Raw genomic sequence first — 18,439 nt, 5'->3', positions numbered from 1 at the left:
TTTTAAATTCATATATTTTGTAGTAAAACTTCCAGTCATAAAATTCTTTCCAATAACTTATTTTAAATGTGGAATCAAGAGATAAAAAGTATCTACAAGTTATTTTTGTAATGAATATTCAATATAAGCATTTTGTTCTTTTAATATAAAACACAAAATCATTTTAAACAATCATTGAGTTAATGCTATAATGCAATGAGCATTACTACAAATAATATGCCAAATATATTAAAAACACAGACTTCAATATATCCTATATAGTGCTACATTAAAAATATATTTTTAATCAAGAATAGGTTTCCTTAGCTCAAAGTGTTAGGAGTTTCCTAAACAAATTAACTTTTTTAACAAATATATTTGTCTTAATTTCCATGTCAAAAACATAGATTACTAATACAGAGACCTTCCCTTCTGGAAATGTCTGTAAAAAATACGATTTTCTTAATAACCTAGAAATCTGAGGTTTTTAAAAATTGCATCATAGCATTTACAGATGGAAAATAATTTAGATTTTTAAGAGCCATCTGTTGGTGAAACCTTTAACTTGCTATTTGTTGGCACTTGTTTCAAGATTTATCATTCCAATTTTGTTTCTATTTTAAGCAAATCAATTTCATAAAATTCAACCCCATTTAAGATGCTGCTATCAAGTGTTAATAGAACAAAAATGAAAATATCTTCAATAGTCTTAAAGCTAGAAAATGTTCTAAATACAGAGTCATATCTTAATTGTTTAATTTTAATAAGAAAATTAAACATTTTAATTGTTTTCCCATGCTGAGGCTATGACTATATAATGACAAGTAGCTATCTAATATTTAACACTATCTTAAAACAACCAAAAAACAAAACAAAACAAACAACAACAAAAAACACCAACAAGAACAAAACAAAAAATTTAAGTTCTCTATAACCAAAGCTTGAAAAATTCTTGCATATCTAACATTAGTTTCTCCAAGGTTCAAGGGTTGAACTTGAATTTCATTTTATAATTTTTAAAACCCTTAGTAACCATAAGAATATAAGCTCAAAACAAAATAATTGAGTTCTATAGTCAAAAGATATTTATAATGTTTTTTTTTATTTTTATCATCATGGATTTATTGTCTTTTTTGATAAAGTGAAAAATCAAATGAAACCAACCAAAAAAGGTCACTGGAAGGCATGTCCAAACACTGTGTCTAAGTGCTGAATTTTAGCACTGAAGGCTTGTTGAACTTTTGAAATATCTTCTTTGATCTTTGTAAGGCAACATTGGCTTAGTGATGAGTCAGTTTTAATATATATTCCTATTCTTTTTTCTCCAATTTATCCTCAAACTTACAATTTTTTAAAAACATAGTTTTATTGATTTCAGAGACTAAATGAGAGGGAGAGAGAGAGAGAAACATCAATGATGAGAGAGAATCATTGATGGGCTCCCTCCTGCATGCCCCACACTGGGGATTGAGCCTAAAAACCACACATGTACCCTGACCTGGAATTGAACTGTGACCTCCTGGTTCACAGGTTGACACTTAACCACTGAGCAACCATGGCTGGGCTCACACTCACAATTTAAAGAAAGCAAATATTTAAAGATTATTGGGATTTATAGTTTCTGAACCATGAGATGTGCAGCAATCTGAATGACATCTATGAGATGCAACTTCAAATATTAATCATTAAATACTAGGTAATTCCTTATTTTCAAGAAATTAGAAGTAATAAAATCATATTCTCACTGTCATATAGTTAATGTATTCATAATAGGGAATTATTTTCTATTTTTTTAAAAAAAGACTTTATTAAGAAGTGATTTTTTGCCCCTACATTATTTCGACCCATTTTACTCCTCCTAGTGAAGCCTTAGTTGAACACATATGATATTTTAACCACAACTGTATAGCCCACTCTTAACTCATTTCACAATAATAATCTGCATGTCTTTAGATTCAGTGATCCCCTGATCTGATTTCATAACTATTGTGCAAAAATTTTATGTCTTTGCCACTGCCTTTCCCTTCCACCACAAAGCTGGAAGCTTCTCAAGGCCATAGGCCATATGGTAATTTTCTTCCTATTTTGTCACAACACCAGCATGGAACAATGCATAGAACAAGTGATTAAAAAATACTTTCTGAATTAACTTATGTTTTTGATGAGTGTTTATTAAAACTAATTTCACATCAGAAGAATAAGCGTGTGGGGCAAACAGCATTTAGTCTCTAATAGGGATTGGCATAAGTGATTGTAACTTCTGGCAAACATCACGCTGCCAGTCTAAAAGAAAACAGCTGGCCAAAACCCAATAAATTGTAATTCTCAGTATTTTTTTCAAGGGTAAACCTAGGGTGAATTAAAGCTCTGAAGTCTACTAAAACAAGAATAACTAAAACATGTAAATTATACTTTTTCCCCCTGTCAACTAAAGAGGTATGGTTTTATAAGCATGGTTTAATCCAAAAAGCAGATGTATTTTTTCCTTACGATACTAAATAGAGCCAACTGGCTTGCATACCACTTTTTTCCCCCACCCCATGGTTATTGGAAGTGGCAGGTTGAAAGACTAAGGATTATGATTTCAGGACATGGTAGAAGAAGCAAAGAACTGAGTTCCAGTCATTTAGAAGAGATTGAAAACAAACAAACAACAACAACAACAAACGGACAAAGAATAGAAGAGGGGCAGTTAAGGGAAGAGTATGGACATTAAAAAGGATGTAACCAGAAACCACATTCTGTAATAAGCAATGATAATACTAAGAAGCAAGTATTATAAGTCCCTAAATAGCTCTTCAAGATGTATGTAAAGGGCTCTCTGTGTTAAATAGATCAATTTCCATTCAACAAATTTGTTAGATGCTTGCTAACATTTGAGTCTCTCACTACTAATATCTAAATCTCTTCCCCTCCGCCAAAAAAAAAAACAAGCAATAATCATGTTGTTCTGGTATGATAGCCTGTGAAGGTATATTTGTTGAATCTATAAACTTTTCTGGACAGGCCTATGGATTTCAGCTCCTTCATGGGTCAGATGGCTTCTTATTCATTTCTGAATATCTTACTTATTCAGTAAGATATTATGGAGTGTCTGTTACTCCATAACTACTTTTTTGGAATTTCATATACAGGAATGTAATATTCAGAAGGGTTGAGTATTTAGTTTTGTAGTCAGAAAAATTTCATTCTGGGCCCATCACTGACACATTTGAACTGTATGATGTAGTAACAGTGGAATAAACATTTTTAGATTCTTTACATTTCAATTAGTGCAAAGGCCACATAATAAAGTTGTCCATCTTCCCTTCCCATAGCTTAGCAGATAAATAGTGAAAATAAGGACTAGAGCATAAGATGGGGAAATCACTGAGGAAAGTGTGGAGATATCTGAAAATACAGTAAGTTTTATAAGGATACTTACTATGAAGCTAAAACTAAAGGACTTCTCACTTACATGAGCCCATTTCAAAGCCCTGAAAGGGGAATCCACAAATGTGTTTACATGGTCATCTGTTTTTGTAAAATGTACAGAAGTATTATATTTTAACCACAATTGTATAGACCAATGTCTTGTACTCAGACTTCCCTGAGTTATATACTCTTTCCTTTAAGGCACCATTGCAGTGGCCACAGACATTTTTGGAGATCTGATAAAAGAAAGCTGAGTTATAAATACATTTAGTTCTGGTTTAGTGGAATATATTTTGAGGTTCACAGTTATTTCAGTGTATAGTTATATTCTGGCTGGCCATCATGTGGCAGTAATGACAGCAAACAATGTACTTCCCCTTCACTGTACCACGTCACCTTTTAATATCAAAGACAGGATGAAGGTTGTATCACATATGTATTGAAATTTAGCAAATTAATTTGAATGAAACTATATAAAAATTTTCCCAAATTTGGTATAGAGCATAAAAATTTACATGACATTACCAATAAAAATTGTGAAGTATGGAACTTTTTAAAATGCCAGTAGTAATAATTTTTAAAAGAAATTCTTAATTACTTTTCTATTTTTATAGAGTTTGTATTATAAGATTATTGTCATATGAAGAGATAAACATTGCTTTTTTTAAAAAAGTATCATAGACTTCTGATAGTTAACATAATTATTTTGTTATATTTATGGATATTGTAATATAGTATTTGATAGCCTTTACATTTTGAGTTTCTATTACATTAACGAAAGATAAAATTGTTTCTCTGAGGTCTCTGGTTTTGAAAATGTATTTAAATTTCCTCCTACATGAACACTATGGGAACTTCCAAAGTCAGCCTCTCTGGAATCAGATGTGAGAGTTAAACTTAAAAACTACTGTAATAGAGAAAATAATTTTCTCTAGAAAAATTCTTCTGAATTTTAAACTCATATTCTAAGAAAGTTAATGTGTCTTATAATTCTCAGATCCTGATCAAGCAGGGCCAAAGTTTCTAATGCTGAAAGAATTTAGGATTGAATGAGTTGAGTGGATGCAAATTAAGAAAAAAAAAAGAGTATATGCAATGCTGTCAGTTTTACTTTGAAAGTAATGTAATGACAAATACAGGTTTCTGTGGATTTTCTTGTTACATTTTCATCCATTGTCTTAATAAGAGCCTCTGCCATGATGTTCATTTTGCCTTTGAAGAAGTGTTGAATATGATTTAGCTTCTAATGTGTTGCTATGGTGAAGAACACTTTTGCTGCCCGCTCTTTGAAGGTAGTTAAGCTCAAAGGGTTGTGTAGCCTTCTGGTTATTCTTGATTTCATCTTAAAGTCTGCAGCTGGGAAGAAAATCTTCCTAAAGGAAGTATGATATACGACTTGGTCAGGAATCAAAACACTTTGAAGTGGCTCCTGAGCCAGTGAAAGAAACCATCTGTCTGTGAAATATCTGTGAATGAAGTCTGACAGTAAATATCAGGGAAGTGAGCGTTACATGGCAACAGACTACCACACACAGTTACAATACGCACTCAAATTTCCTTTCTAATGCACGTTCATATGGACATCTAATCTGACCGATGAGTAGCAGTGATTGCTTGGCAGATCTATCCCATCATCAAATGCTTTTTGGCATCTGGGTCGGGATGTCTGTTATTTAACCTCTTTAGAATGATCTAATAGAAATGGACTAGAGAGAATGTGGAGAGATTGAGCCTGCTGGACCAGATTATTGAAGGAACTGTCCAGGTCAATAGCATCTCAAGAGGTCCACTTTGATCAATAGATTCTGTTACTTAATTCAAACCCCACTTGAAGGGATCTGGAGTACTTCATTTCTGCTTTCCTTTAATTAGACTGGAATTCCTTAGCACTGCCTTTGGGAAAAACATCATGCTACTTCCAGGGATAAACCCTATTAATATGCTTGCAAAATGCCTTCTAGTTTTTAATCCATATCATTATATAATATATGTTTATATAATATGCTTTCTGTAGGTATATTATACTGTAGGTATATTCTGTAGGTATGTTGTCCCAGCATATGAATGGGACAAATATGTTTTTACTTTTTCGTATAAGAAGACTTAATACAATGTGGTATATGTTATACTGTCATTTAAGAATATTATTTTAAAATATAACTAATGCCTATAAACCATATATACAATATTCATTGGACCATTTCTTATTTTTCCAGTTATTCAATATTAAAAATAATATTTTATCAGATAGACAAATGCATAATGTCCATGATATCCATAATTTTATCTGTTGAAGCATTTTTATAATGGCTATTTTTAAATTTTTGTAAAATAATACTAACATTTCTGTCATCTTGTTTCTTGACATCTATTGCTTGTGTATTTTCATTCATTCTCTATAAATGCTTCTTGAATAGATGTAAAATTTCATGCTCTAGGTCATTACCATCCCCTAAACAGATTCTAATAATAGTCTCTTACTAGTCCCCCTGCTTTCACCTTTGCTGTCTTCAGTATTTTCTCAATATGACAGGTTGATATATCTTCGGAAATTTTAAACTGATCATGTCACTTCTCTTCATATGTCATTAAGAATAAAATACGGAGTCCTGGTTAGAATTAAAGGCACTAGGAGATTTTAAAACATCATGGATTTGAGAAATAAATATATATGATATCACTTTCTAGAAGTGTATCTTGCCTGCTTTCTACAGAATTAGAACCAATGGATGCAGGTCTCTCATCTAAGACGTGGGTATCACACTTCAATACTCTTCCTTTCTATTTATCTCCAGTTGCTTATTTTGCAAATATCAGTGGACATTCTGAAAAAAAATGTGTAATGTCTTAAAATGCTAAAATACAGATAGTCATTTGGCTTTCTATTCTGGGGGGGAAAAATTTGACATAGTCCAAAATATGCCTGGGATTACAGTAAATGTTTTTATTTTGAAACCATGATCTGCCATTAAAAGAGAAAGAGAGAGTAAGGGAGACCCACCAATATATAGAATCAGCAATGTTGTTCACACAGTGTGTAAATGGTAATATGAGATTTTAATTCAACTAGAATCATCAAAAAGAACATGATTATTTTGCATGCCTATTCCCCATTACACTACTACTCTGGCAGATAGTGCTGCTTTCTGTTAAAGAAAGTCTCTTCCATTTTATTATGTCAAAAACTAAGCCAAGTAGACAATAAACTAATCATGCTATAATTTTATGCCACACTTTGAACCAAACATTTTAACTGCATACAAATCTCTAGAACAATGTATGATTTAGAAACGTAGTTATCCAATGATGGTATCAAGGTCACCTAGTTGTCTAACTGAGGGACTAAATTCCAAAATCTCTGTGGATTACTTCAATGTTAGATAAAATCCATGGCAGTAAGAATTTGGCACATGTTGCATATACAATATTTTCTATCTCAGTATTTTACTCTCTATAACCTTATAAGCTTGTTTTACAGAGGAATGGAGCAGCTTACAGAACACACACAAATAAAAATGGACACACTGGTAAACTAACAAACAAAATAGAACCAGACTCATAGAGAACAGACTGACAGCTGTCACCCAGGGGAGGGAGGTGTGGTTGAGGGGCTGGGTGAAATAGGTGAAGAAATTAAGCAAAGTAAAGATAATTGCTAGGCACAGACATCAGTATGGTGATTACCAGAGGGGAAAGGGGGTGGGGAAGGTAGAAGAGGATATAGGGAACTAAGTGGTGATGGAAGGAGACTAAACTTGGAATGGTGAACACACAATACAATATACATATGATGAATTATAGAAGTATACCCTTGAAACCTATATAATTTTATTAACCAATATAACCCCAATAAATTCAGTAAAAATATTTTTAAAGGAACACACTAGAAATCAGTAAAAATTCCAGATAAAAACAAAGGACGGGTCCTGAAATGAAATCGGCTCATTTTTTAAAAAGGTACATGAGAAGCCCCAATAATTGCTATAGCTCAGCTTCACATTCAATTTCGAGTTTCTTGGCAGCTTATCACATGGAGCTCCACATCAGAGAGCTCTCAGTGAACAGCAGTTATCATGCGGCTCCTGGAAAATGGACTAGGCATCACTACTGGGTATTTTAGAGATCACTGATATCTAACATACAGTAGCACCAGCAACGCTCAGCACAGTACAGAGATTATTCAGCAGTTATCAAGTGATGAAGAAAGTTATTCCCATGGAAGTAATTTCCCTGAGGCATTTTTAAATGTGTAGATGTGAGGGAGGCATCCTTAGTGTTTTGGAGAAAGAGGCTAGGGACGGCAGACATGCTCCAATGTGCACAACAGTACACAATGAAGAGTTATCTCGAAACCCACCTGGGTTGCAAATGCCCTGCCGGACCCTTACCTACATGGGAAATGGATTTATAAGTATTTGAGCTTAGAAAGTATTTTACATAAAAAATGAAAAGTACTTCTTTCATAATTTATTATGCACAGAATATAACTTTAAATCAATACATTATATATATTTGGATTTGTTCCTGGTTCCTGGTATAGTGAGTATGTGCAAGTCATGTCTTCTTTATTATACCTTGCAGTTATGCTATCTACTAATTTCTTTTCAGTGAAGTATTTATTACAAAACACTTGATGTAAAAAAAGTGAAAAGGAGACTTATGTTCTGGTGAACTTGCGAATGACTGGATTAAGATAATTTAGACAAATTAATTTTTATGATGCTTAGCTGAATTTAAGTGCAGAATATAAAACAGAGATGCAGAAAAATGAGCATCCATAAAATTACTTCCCCAAAGTATCACAGCTTTCAGTTGTTAATGATATTTAGATAATTAATAATTTAAACAAATATTTTCTAATAAGTCTAGAAAATTTTAATGTTCTTTCTTGCTATTGAGGAAAGATTTATCTGATTCAATAACATTGGTTTAGTTCTATAGGGGATAATAATCAAAACTACTGGAAAATGATAAACTTTAATCTAGGAAAATATGGTTAATAGAATTGCAATGAGCAACTTAATGGAGATATTAGTCCATGAAGATGATTGAATAAAATAAATCATATAATTTGATTTAAATTTTGTATTTTTTCTCTAAAATTTCCCTTATCCAGAGTCAGTAGAGTAGGAAAAGGATTTTGGATCAAAGCCCTGTCATCCTGTGTTGATAACTATTGTCCTTTTGAGAAACAGCTTTTGATTGGCTACTGGGCCTCAGTAGAAAAAGATAACTTAACCACGGGACACTAGTTATCAAGCCATGTCTATATGTTTCTGGTTCAGTTTCTCTGGAGAACCCTGTCCCATACATACAGGGACTGGCAAAAGTAGGTTTACAGTGGTGAGTACTCAACACAGTTTATTCTTATATTATTAATTATTGGATTATTTACCATATGAACAACTATTAACCTACTTTTATCCCATCTGTGTATGTGTCTACATTAAGATTTGTATTCCACTGTTCAAAGCAACATTATTTAATTAGCCAAAACCTGAAAGGTATCAACCAGCAAGTGAATAAACAAATTATGGTATAATCAATACAGTGAGATACTACTCAAAAATTAAAAGTAGAAAACTGTGAATATATGAAGGAATCTTGATGAATTTCAAAAGTATTATGATCAGAAAAAGAAGCCAGACACCAAAGCTTACATACTGTATGATTCTATTTATATGACATTCTGGGAAAGGTTAGATTATAGAAAGAAATCAGGTTAATGGTGGCCAAGGTCTGGACTTAGGGGAGTGGATTAACTATGCGGAATACCTTAGAACTATCTTGGAGTGATAAAAATATATCTTGACTGTGGGGATGGTTACATAGCTGAATATTTTTGTCAAAACTCTATGACCCATACACTTAAATGGTAAATTTTATGTACATTTTACTTCAGTAAAGGTGAGATTTAAAAAAAAATCAACTTTAAAGAGTTGTCTTCAAATTTTACATAGAAAAGAACAAGAAAGGATTCCACTGTGAACTACCCAGTTAAAAATATTTTAAGAACACACAATTAAATACTGAGGGCTTTTAAAGACCTCCTCCATAAATTTCAGCAATAGCAATTCTTCCCCCTCCCTAAATATTCTCCATTTATGTGTAGCAGCATTTCCATCATTTTTAAGGATACTATTTAAAAGTGAAAACTAGAAAATCGGAGTAAGAACTAATTGTTGCACAAAGTGAAATTGATTCTGTCTGAGGCTCACTCAGTACAGGTAATGTCAGGTCTTATGTACGCAAACTTCCTAACAAAAGTCAAATTCTCAGGGTGGGTGGAGTCAGTTTAGGGGAAAGGTGATTATTTGATATGTATTTTGGCAAGACATAGGTAGCATTCTAGAATAACATTATGTATAAATCTAGTTGGCAGTATTTATAAGAAAAAAATGTCTGCCATTTTAAAGTATGCTATATATTTCTTTTTAAAATGCCTACAACAGAATGTAATATAGCTTGTCTTTCAAAAATTTCCCAACAGATGCTTTTTATTTATAATCTGTTTAAGTACAATATTTCATTCATTCTTAATTAAATGTTTATATGGCTCAAATTTAGGTTCACTTGAAATTATGTGTTTTATTTGAATTCTGAGAATAGGTAATGCCCCGTTCCATCATGGTATAATGTAAAAGGCAAATGATTTCTAAATATTTTCTGGTGAAACAAACCTTTGTGTCCTGCACAGAACATTTTATTAGCACATATTGCATATTCTGCTAAGCAATTAAAAGTCTCTCTTTTTGTGGGCATAATAAAGAGGGGTAATGGTTATTTTAAACTTGTCTTCCACAAAAAGTTACTTTAATATGTCATTTTGGACACTTACACAGTGAAAGTTCTAGAACTTTAGACAAAATATTCACACCACAAGGCAAAGTCAATGTGAATGTTTCTAAACTTTTATCCCAGAGGGACTCATTTGAAGAAATTATAAACCCTCAGTTTCTAAAAGTTTCAATGCAATGCCATTATATAGTGTTCTTAGAATTAGCCTTTTCTGGGAATTTGAGTTGAATAAGAGGAGAAATAAGTAAAAACAATGAAAGTAGCCATGAGGGTATCCATAGTAAATTTGGTGAGGAAATATAATTTTATAAGTGGACCCTCAAAATCTGTCCAGATATGTATATAGTAGTTTCATTCTAGTAACTTTTCTTGCAAGATATTTTTGTAGATCTTGCTGAGCCCCCAATACATGTGATCACATTTCAAGGGGGATAAAGGAAAAATATGGCCAGTATTTTCATCATCTTCCTGTTAGAACTGGAAATGGGTGTTCTTTTCTGAGTCAAAAAGAAGCAAATCATGGTGAAACATAATACAAGAATGACAAAACCCAGTGCCATTAAGGGTGTGATTGTGTGTGGCCTGCTCAATCCCACAGCTCAGAAAAGTGGTGGGATTTAAAATATCTCAACCTGTTAGCGAAAGAACAATTTTTAAAAATAATAGTTACATGATATTATTATAAATTTCCTTTTATGTGGATAGATCTGTCTTTGCTTGGCTTCAGATAAAATGTTACAGGCATTATCTGGAAAAAAATATTTGGAAAACATTGATGTTCTGACCCTGATGTCCTGATGGATAAAGATATTTATGACTGATTAGAAAAAGAAAACACAACCCCTCTCCTCTCTGTATTCCTGACTCCCTTTCTCTCCCTCTTGAGTGTGTGTGGTGTGTGTTCTATAGAAACATAAGAGTTAATAACTTGAATGCAAAAGGATATTTTTAACAAAATAAGGAAGGTTCCCATTTTAAAGGTGTTTATTAAAGGGCAAAACTTCCAAAGTTCTCATGGAGTGAGATGCCCATGTTTCTAAAATGGTGAAGCACAATGGAACTCCCTAGCTCTGAAGAACTTGATGCTACACTTAATCTGGGTGAAGGCTAATTGTAAACATCCTTGAGGAACTAAAATAACAAACCCACAAAAACAATGAAGGGACTGCTCCCTGGGCCACCAGAAGGTACCAAAATGAATTCATATTTGATTTGGCTATTATGCTCATACAATGAAACCTTCAGAATCTTGGTAGGCAATTTAGAGTCTACCTTTCAAAACAAACTAAAATAATAAAGCCAAATGTTATGTTGTGTATTGTTATTAGTCTTTAAAAATAGAAACACATAAAACTTCTTTCCATCAAAATTGCTTCTTAAATTGATATTTTAGCAAAAGATTTCAAAGCAAAAGAATCACGTGATAATGTTTCTATTATTATTTAAAAAGAAAAAGAGAAAAACTTTGGGAGTGATGTAGAAATAGAGGTCGGCTTGAGAGACACTAGACCTCAAGAAATGCTGAACTTGGTTATAAGCTCCAGATACGTTTCCAAAAATAAATAACCACTTTTCCCCCCAAGATGATGGCAAAAAATGATATTCCCTGAGCCATTTAAAAAAAATTTCTTTTAATATTGATCATTCTGTCACATTATGGGAGTAGTTTCTTCGGTTTTTTAATAAATAAATAAATAAATAACTGAGAAATGCCCAAAATTATTTTTCCAATAGTTATTTTCCCTAAAACATATTTTCCTTAAAAATATGTTTTTTATTTAAGTTGCCAGTTTTTTATGTTCCTTCTTTGGGCTTCTGCGAAAAGTAAGGGGAATTTAGAATAACCCAAATATTCTCTACTTAGAAATTCTTCAAGATGGCATGCACTTTCTTTACAGTCTTCTTTTAATGTCAGTATTTTCTGACTTTTTTTTCTTAATGTGAACCTCTAATCCCCTCCAAAATTATCCCAACTTAAAAAACACACTCAGACAATAATTTAGAATTATTGTAAATTGTCTAGTTAAAATTGCCTTGTACTTTCCAATTATTTTATCATTGAAAAAATAAAATAAACACATTTCAAAAAACAACTGCCAGAAAAAAATAAGTAGAACAATAAAACAGGTCCTGGAATTACCAGAGGTAACATTTGGGAAAATAATGGTTTTCAGACAGATCAGTACCACTGCCATTTGGGAAAGAGGAAGGAAAGAAAAAGCATTTGTAGTATATGGCACGAAAGTATCAAGAATGGTCTCTTGCTGGATGCTGTCCTGCTTATTTATTGTTATGTAACACATGACTCTGAAATGAAAATGATTTTATTTTCACCCCTGGTTTCTGTAGGAAAGGAGTGGCCAGGATGTCTGTCTCAGGGTCACTCAAAGGGTAACTGTCAGTTGGGGGCAGCACAGGGACAGGGGTAAGGGATGTGGGGGAACTGGGCCTGCCCTGGCTGGCTTTCCCTTCCCTTCTCTTCCTGTCCTCTCAGGGCTTCCCAATGCCGTTTCTCTGTTGAGGCTCCTCTGGACTTTTTAAACTTATAACCCTCAGAGCCACTCAACTTCTCACTGGCAACTCAGGCCTCAGTGCAAGTGTGCTGGTGAACAAGGCAACAGAGGAACACAGGCCTTCTATGACCTGCCCTCAGAAGGTACCTCAATCACTCCCTCTGTATCTAGTGTGGGAACAGTCACGGAAGCCTGCTTAGCTCTAGTTCTGAGTGAAACCTCCTCACACTGTTAGCAGGGGGTGTGGGCTGGCAGATATCCTTGAGCTCATCTTTGGAAAATGAACTTTATTACAATTTCATTCATTTTTTTTCATTTTGTTAAAACATGTGTCCATTGCTAAAATAATTTATTTGGATCTGAAAGTAATCCAAGAATAAAAGAAAAACTATTCCAAGTAGAGGGAAAGTGTCAAAGAGCCACACGTGTGACATAATAGATGTTAGCCTGTATAATAAAAGCCCAAAGACCAAATGGTGGAACGACCAGAACGACTGGTCGACCAGTTGCTATGACGTGCACTGACCACCAGGTGGCATACGCTTAATGCAAGAGCTGCACCCTGGTGATCAGTGCGCTCCCACAATGGGAGCACCACTCAGCTGACCAGGATGAGTGGCTCTCCCACAGCGGGCCGATCCTCACAGGCCATGCCCCCCAACCAGTGCACAAATCCTGTGCACTGGGCCTCTAGTATTGTTAATAATCAAGAATCCCAAGAGGCTTCCTGGGCATACACTAGACAACATGCCTCAATCAGCAGTTTCATAGTTTCATTTCATGTTCTTCCTTTAATAATTATAATGACTGATGGTTGTGGAAACTGTGCATCAAAGCTGCAGGACAACTTTTAACACACACCATCATCCGGTCCTCACTGCTTCTTTCTAAAATAAGTAATGTTTTCCATGTTTGGGGAAAATAAAAAAGGGGGTCAGGCAATTCCCTCTCCAGTAAAGAAAAAGTATATGTCAGGGTAGAGCTTTTGGCAACAACATTCATAAAAACCTTTATAATTCTTTCTTTCTCATTATATTTATTTTTAGCAGTATTAGTGGGCAGTGACATTAGTCTTCTATCATCATATCTAATAAAAGACAAATAGGGTAATTAACCGTACCTCCGATACGCTTCCCATAGGCTAATAAGGGTGATATGCAAATTAACTGCCAACCAAGATGGCGGCCGGCAGCCATGCAGCTGAAGTGAACAGGAGGCTTGCTTGCTCCAGTGATGGAGGAAGCCAAGGTTCCCCGCCTGCCGCGGCCCGGCTCTGAGCCTGAAAGCAACAGCTCCGAAAGCAACTATGTTTCAATTATAGAAGCTAAACAAACCCCAGATACCTGCTTTCAGCCAGCCGAGGTCTCAGAGCTGGAGCTTCAACAGTGTTTCAATTATAGAAGCCAAACAAACCCCAGATACCTGCTTTCAGCAGCCGAGGCCTCAAGCTGGATCTGGGCCTCAGAGCTGGAGCCAGCTCTCAGCTCCAGTGACAGCCATAGAAGGTAAATAAATCCCAGAATAAAAAGAAAAGAAAAAAAGGAGAGGTTGGGAGCTTCAGTCACCGCCCTCAGCCCCTCACCTAGACTGGCCAGGCACCCCAGTGGGGATCCTCACCCTGAAGGGGGTGCTACCAGATGCAAACAGCCATCAGCCCCTCATCCAGGCTGGCCAGGCACCCAAGTGGGACCCCCACCCTGATCCGGGACACCTTTCAGGGCAAACCAGCCGGCCCCCAACTGTGCACCAGGCCTCTATCCTATATAATAAAAGGGTAATATGCAAACTGATCCTAATAGCAGAAAGACTGGGAATGACAAGACATTATGACACACACTGACCACCAGGGGGCAGACACTCAATGCAGGAGCTGCCCTCTGGTGGTCAGTGCGCTCCCACAGGGGTAGCTCTGCTCAGCCACAAGCCAGGCTGATGGCTGCCAGTACAGCGGTGGTGGTGGGAGCCTCTCCTGCCTCCTCAGCAGCGCTAAGGATGTCCGACTGCAGTTTAGGCCTGCTCCCCGCTGGCAAGTGGACATCCCCCGAGGGCTGCCAGGCTGCCAGAGGGATGTCTGATTGCCATCTTAGGCCCAATCCCCCGGGAAGCAGGCCTAAGCCAGCAAGTGGTCATCCCCCGAGGGGTCCCAGACTGCGAGAGGGCACAGGCCGGGCTGAGGGACCCCCGCCACCGAGTGCACAAATTTTTGTGCACCGGGCCTCTAGTTTAGTAATCAAGTATTAAAAGTTCAGGTGTAAACAAGTCAACTTAAAGGAAAATAGTCCATAAATGACAGGGAAGCCTGTGATGACAGAGCAGTCATTTGCTGAAGTCAGGATACCCTACTGCCCCACAGGCAGGTGAGGGGAAAGGACTATAGAAAAGTCCTTTTTTAAAATTTCTTTTGGTATTACATATGTGTCTTAAAGTATTGCTAAACATTCACAATTTTGTCAAATAGCATTTTATAGTTTTACCCAACCCTCTCTCCTAGAGTTTGTACTTATTATGTGTTTCCCATTGTCTTCCCTCTTTAGCAACAGCAAATGCAGCATCTGCCCTGAGGCCAGGAGACAGATGGACAGAATCCCTCAGACAGACTGCTATCATCACAGTGAATAGCGATCCCCAGAAGCAATGCCAGGAAATAGAGAAATCAAGTACCATGCTCACACTTCCCTCATTTGGCAAGTTCTTGACAGTCAGACACCATCACCAATTTAGCAGTCATGGAATTGGGATTTAAAAAGGGAAGAAAAAAAAGGAGAGGAAATAAAGGGTAAAAAGTATATTGTTCCTTCTCATGATCCTATTATATAAAATAATATCAATAATAGTAATGATGCCCTTAAAAAAACAAATAATTCTTATGGCCTGCTTGCAAAGGAAGCAGTTGGCTTATATAAAGTGTTGGTTATGATTACTTTCACTTATGCTTTCAGAAAACATTTGCTTTATATATTAATTTGAGGACTCACCAAGGATAAAAATATTATAGGTCACGAAACATCACATTTATTTTAAGAATAATTGACATATAAGTTAGCTTTCTTTGTAAAGTGACTAATTGAAATAATCTCTGAATTCCACAAAAGCACACCAATTTGGGGTGTTCACAAACATAAAATGTTCTAACCATGCATAACAGCCACTACTTCCCAGAGCCCCTCATACTCAGAATATGGAGTTAGAAATTACCTGATTGATAGCAAAGTCAGATGGAAAACTTCTTAGAATCCTTTCATAATGTTAAATTTTTCCAATTCCACTTTAAAGCAACAACAATAATGACAAAATACGTATGTTTAGAAAAATATAAACTACCTACTTATCAGCGTGGAAAACATGTCAAGGAAATTTATGGCGACTTCTAAGTAAAAGTTCTTCACTGAGTTCACATTAAGCATATTTATACTCTACCCCATCCCACTCCCACAGCAGAAAACACATGAGATGTCAAAGTACCTAATGTAAAAGAAATTTAAATATTCTAAAAGTATATATGCAAAAGATACACTGTACATATTGCACAGGGAGTATTTGTAGAGTAACCTCCCTCTGTACATCCCCAAATGTTTATAGGTTATCACTGTAAGACAATGATATATTGAACATAGGTGGTCAATAAATTATGTTCCTAAGCCTTTTGAATGACTTTAATAAAAAGTTCACTGTGAAAGACCAGATGGCTCAGCAGATTGGCAATTTATGAGCTAACTTTAATCTCTCACTGGACAAAATGACTAAAGGTTATTGCCACTTGCCATCTGCCATGTGGCATCTAAATAATGAAGTGGTCGGCTTAGTCTTGTTACCACAGACAGGTGTCTACCATAGAAGAGATGAGCCTCTCTCCAATTGGAAATAATTTATTTACATCTCCATAGAAAGACCTTTGATAAATGGTTTGAAAGCTGAGTTTCCGAACTAAAGTTGAAAACATCTTGAGGTTAAATTTAATAAAGTGAGGGACTAATAAAAGTAATTTCTAAACTCTCTATTTCAAAAAAGGATGTCTATTTCCCCACATATTTTCATGACATTGCATTAATATATCTTCAGAATAAGAAGTTATTAGTCATCTTTCAAATGTCTGACTTTGTAGAACATTTTTCAGAGTAGTTATGTGTAGGCACTAGATTTATATTTAGAAAACTCTAGGTATCAATAATGTGTGGCATAAAATATACTATTTAACATTTTTATTTCTAAATATACATGTATGTAATTGAGATTTTTAACTCTATATAATTAAGAAAAGAAAAGAATGTATGCTTTAGAGAGAGTGAGAAAGAGGGAGAGAGATTTGGAAAAAAAATTACATACATAATCTTGTTACCTAAACTTGAAAAACCCTAAGCATTTAAATATATTTTCAAACATATCTAAAAATCAATTACTGAAAAGAATCTGGCTAATGTTTAAAAAATGTTGAGTAGAAAATTTATGGTTAGGATTTTTTTCTTGTCTTTTATTCATTTTTCCTTGAATCTAGAGTGATTCAAATTTCCACATATTGAGACATCTTTACTCCACGAATATCTATATAAGATGATGATTCTGCACACCAAATATTTACTATCTAATAGGTGATCAAGACACATACATAAAAAGATCAGTATCTTAAGCTAATGCTCACCTATTTTTTAAAAATATATTTTAATTGATTTCAGAACAGAAGGGAGAGGGAGAGAGAGATAGAAACATCAATGATGAGAGAGTCATTGTTTGGTTGCATCCTGCACACACCACAATGGGGATTGAGCCAGCAACAGGGCATGTGCCCTGATGGGAATTAGACCTCCTAGTAGACGCTCAACCACTGAGCCATGCTGGTCGGGCTCAACTAATTTTTTATGCACATATATAGTTACCCTAACATGCAACTTGAGGTAAAAAGTTAGATTAAAAGTAAGGAGGCAGCAGCAAGGCTAGGGTAGTCCGGAGAAAGAGGCTGCATCCCTCATGAAAAATAGGAAACTCTTAAAAAAGAACAACAACAACAACAACAACAAAAACCCCAAGAAACTCTTCATGTGTATATCAGTTCTAAGCAGCAGACATGGAACATGAATAAGGCAAAGATAATGAGCATACACAGGAAGTAAGAAGCAAATTTGGAGAAAAATAAAAGCATAAATTGTGTCCACAGAATTTTATGTAAGCCAGAGAAAATATCAAATGGTAGAATGTGTCAACTATGTAAAGCAAAGAAGGTTTCATCATGTTAATATATTGAATAGGTGTTGCATGTGTACAGTATACACACATTGATTTTAGATGCATGTAAAAACATACATACATTGATGTAATCACATGAATCAAATGATTTAGAGATAGTTTCTCAATACAGGGTGGGGCAAAAGTAGGTTTACAGTTGTATGTCAAACACAGAATTTACTCTTGTATTACTATTTATTAATTATTGTATTCCATATGAACAACTGCAAATATACCTTTGTCCCACCCTATATATAAAGTCTATAAACATGTATATGAAATACCTAATTTTAGAAAGTATACACTATTCAATTTTACATAAACAACAACACTATCTTCAAAATAATCACTTAATGTATTATGAGAATGATATGCAATTGAAAAGTTCTTCGTTTCTTAAGCAGTCCTCAAAACATGACCATGAAAGATCATAATTAGTACTTGTTCTAAGAGTATGTGACAAACACTGAAAAGGAAGAAAATCAATATCCTTAGTATTATTAAGATTTATATGCAGG

This window comes from Myotis brandtii, unplaced genomic scaffold (genome assembly GCF_000412655.1).
Source record: "Myotis brandtii unplaced genomic scaffold, ASM41265v1 scaffold53, whole genome shotgun sequence".
NCBI classification, from domain to species: domain Eukaryota; kingdom Metazoa; phylum Chordata; class Mammalia; order Chiroptera; family Vespertilionidae; genus Myotis; species Myotis brandtii.
Note: the sequence above shows the minus strand (reverse complement) of the source record.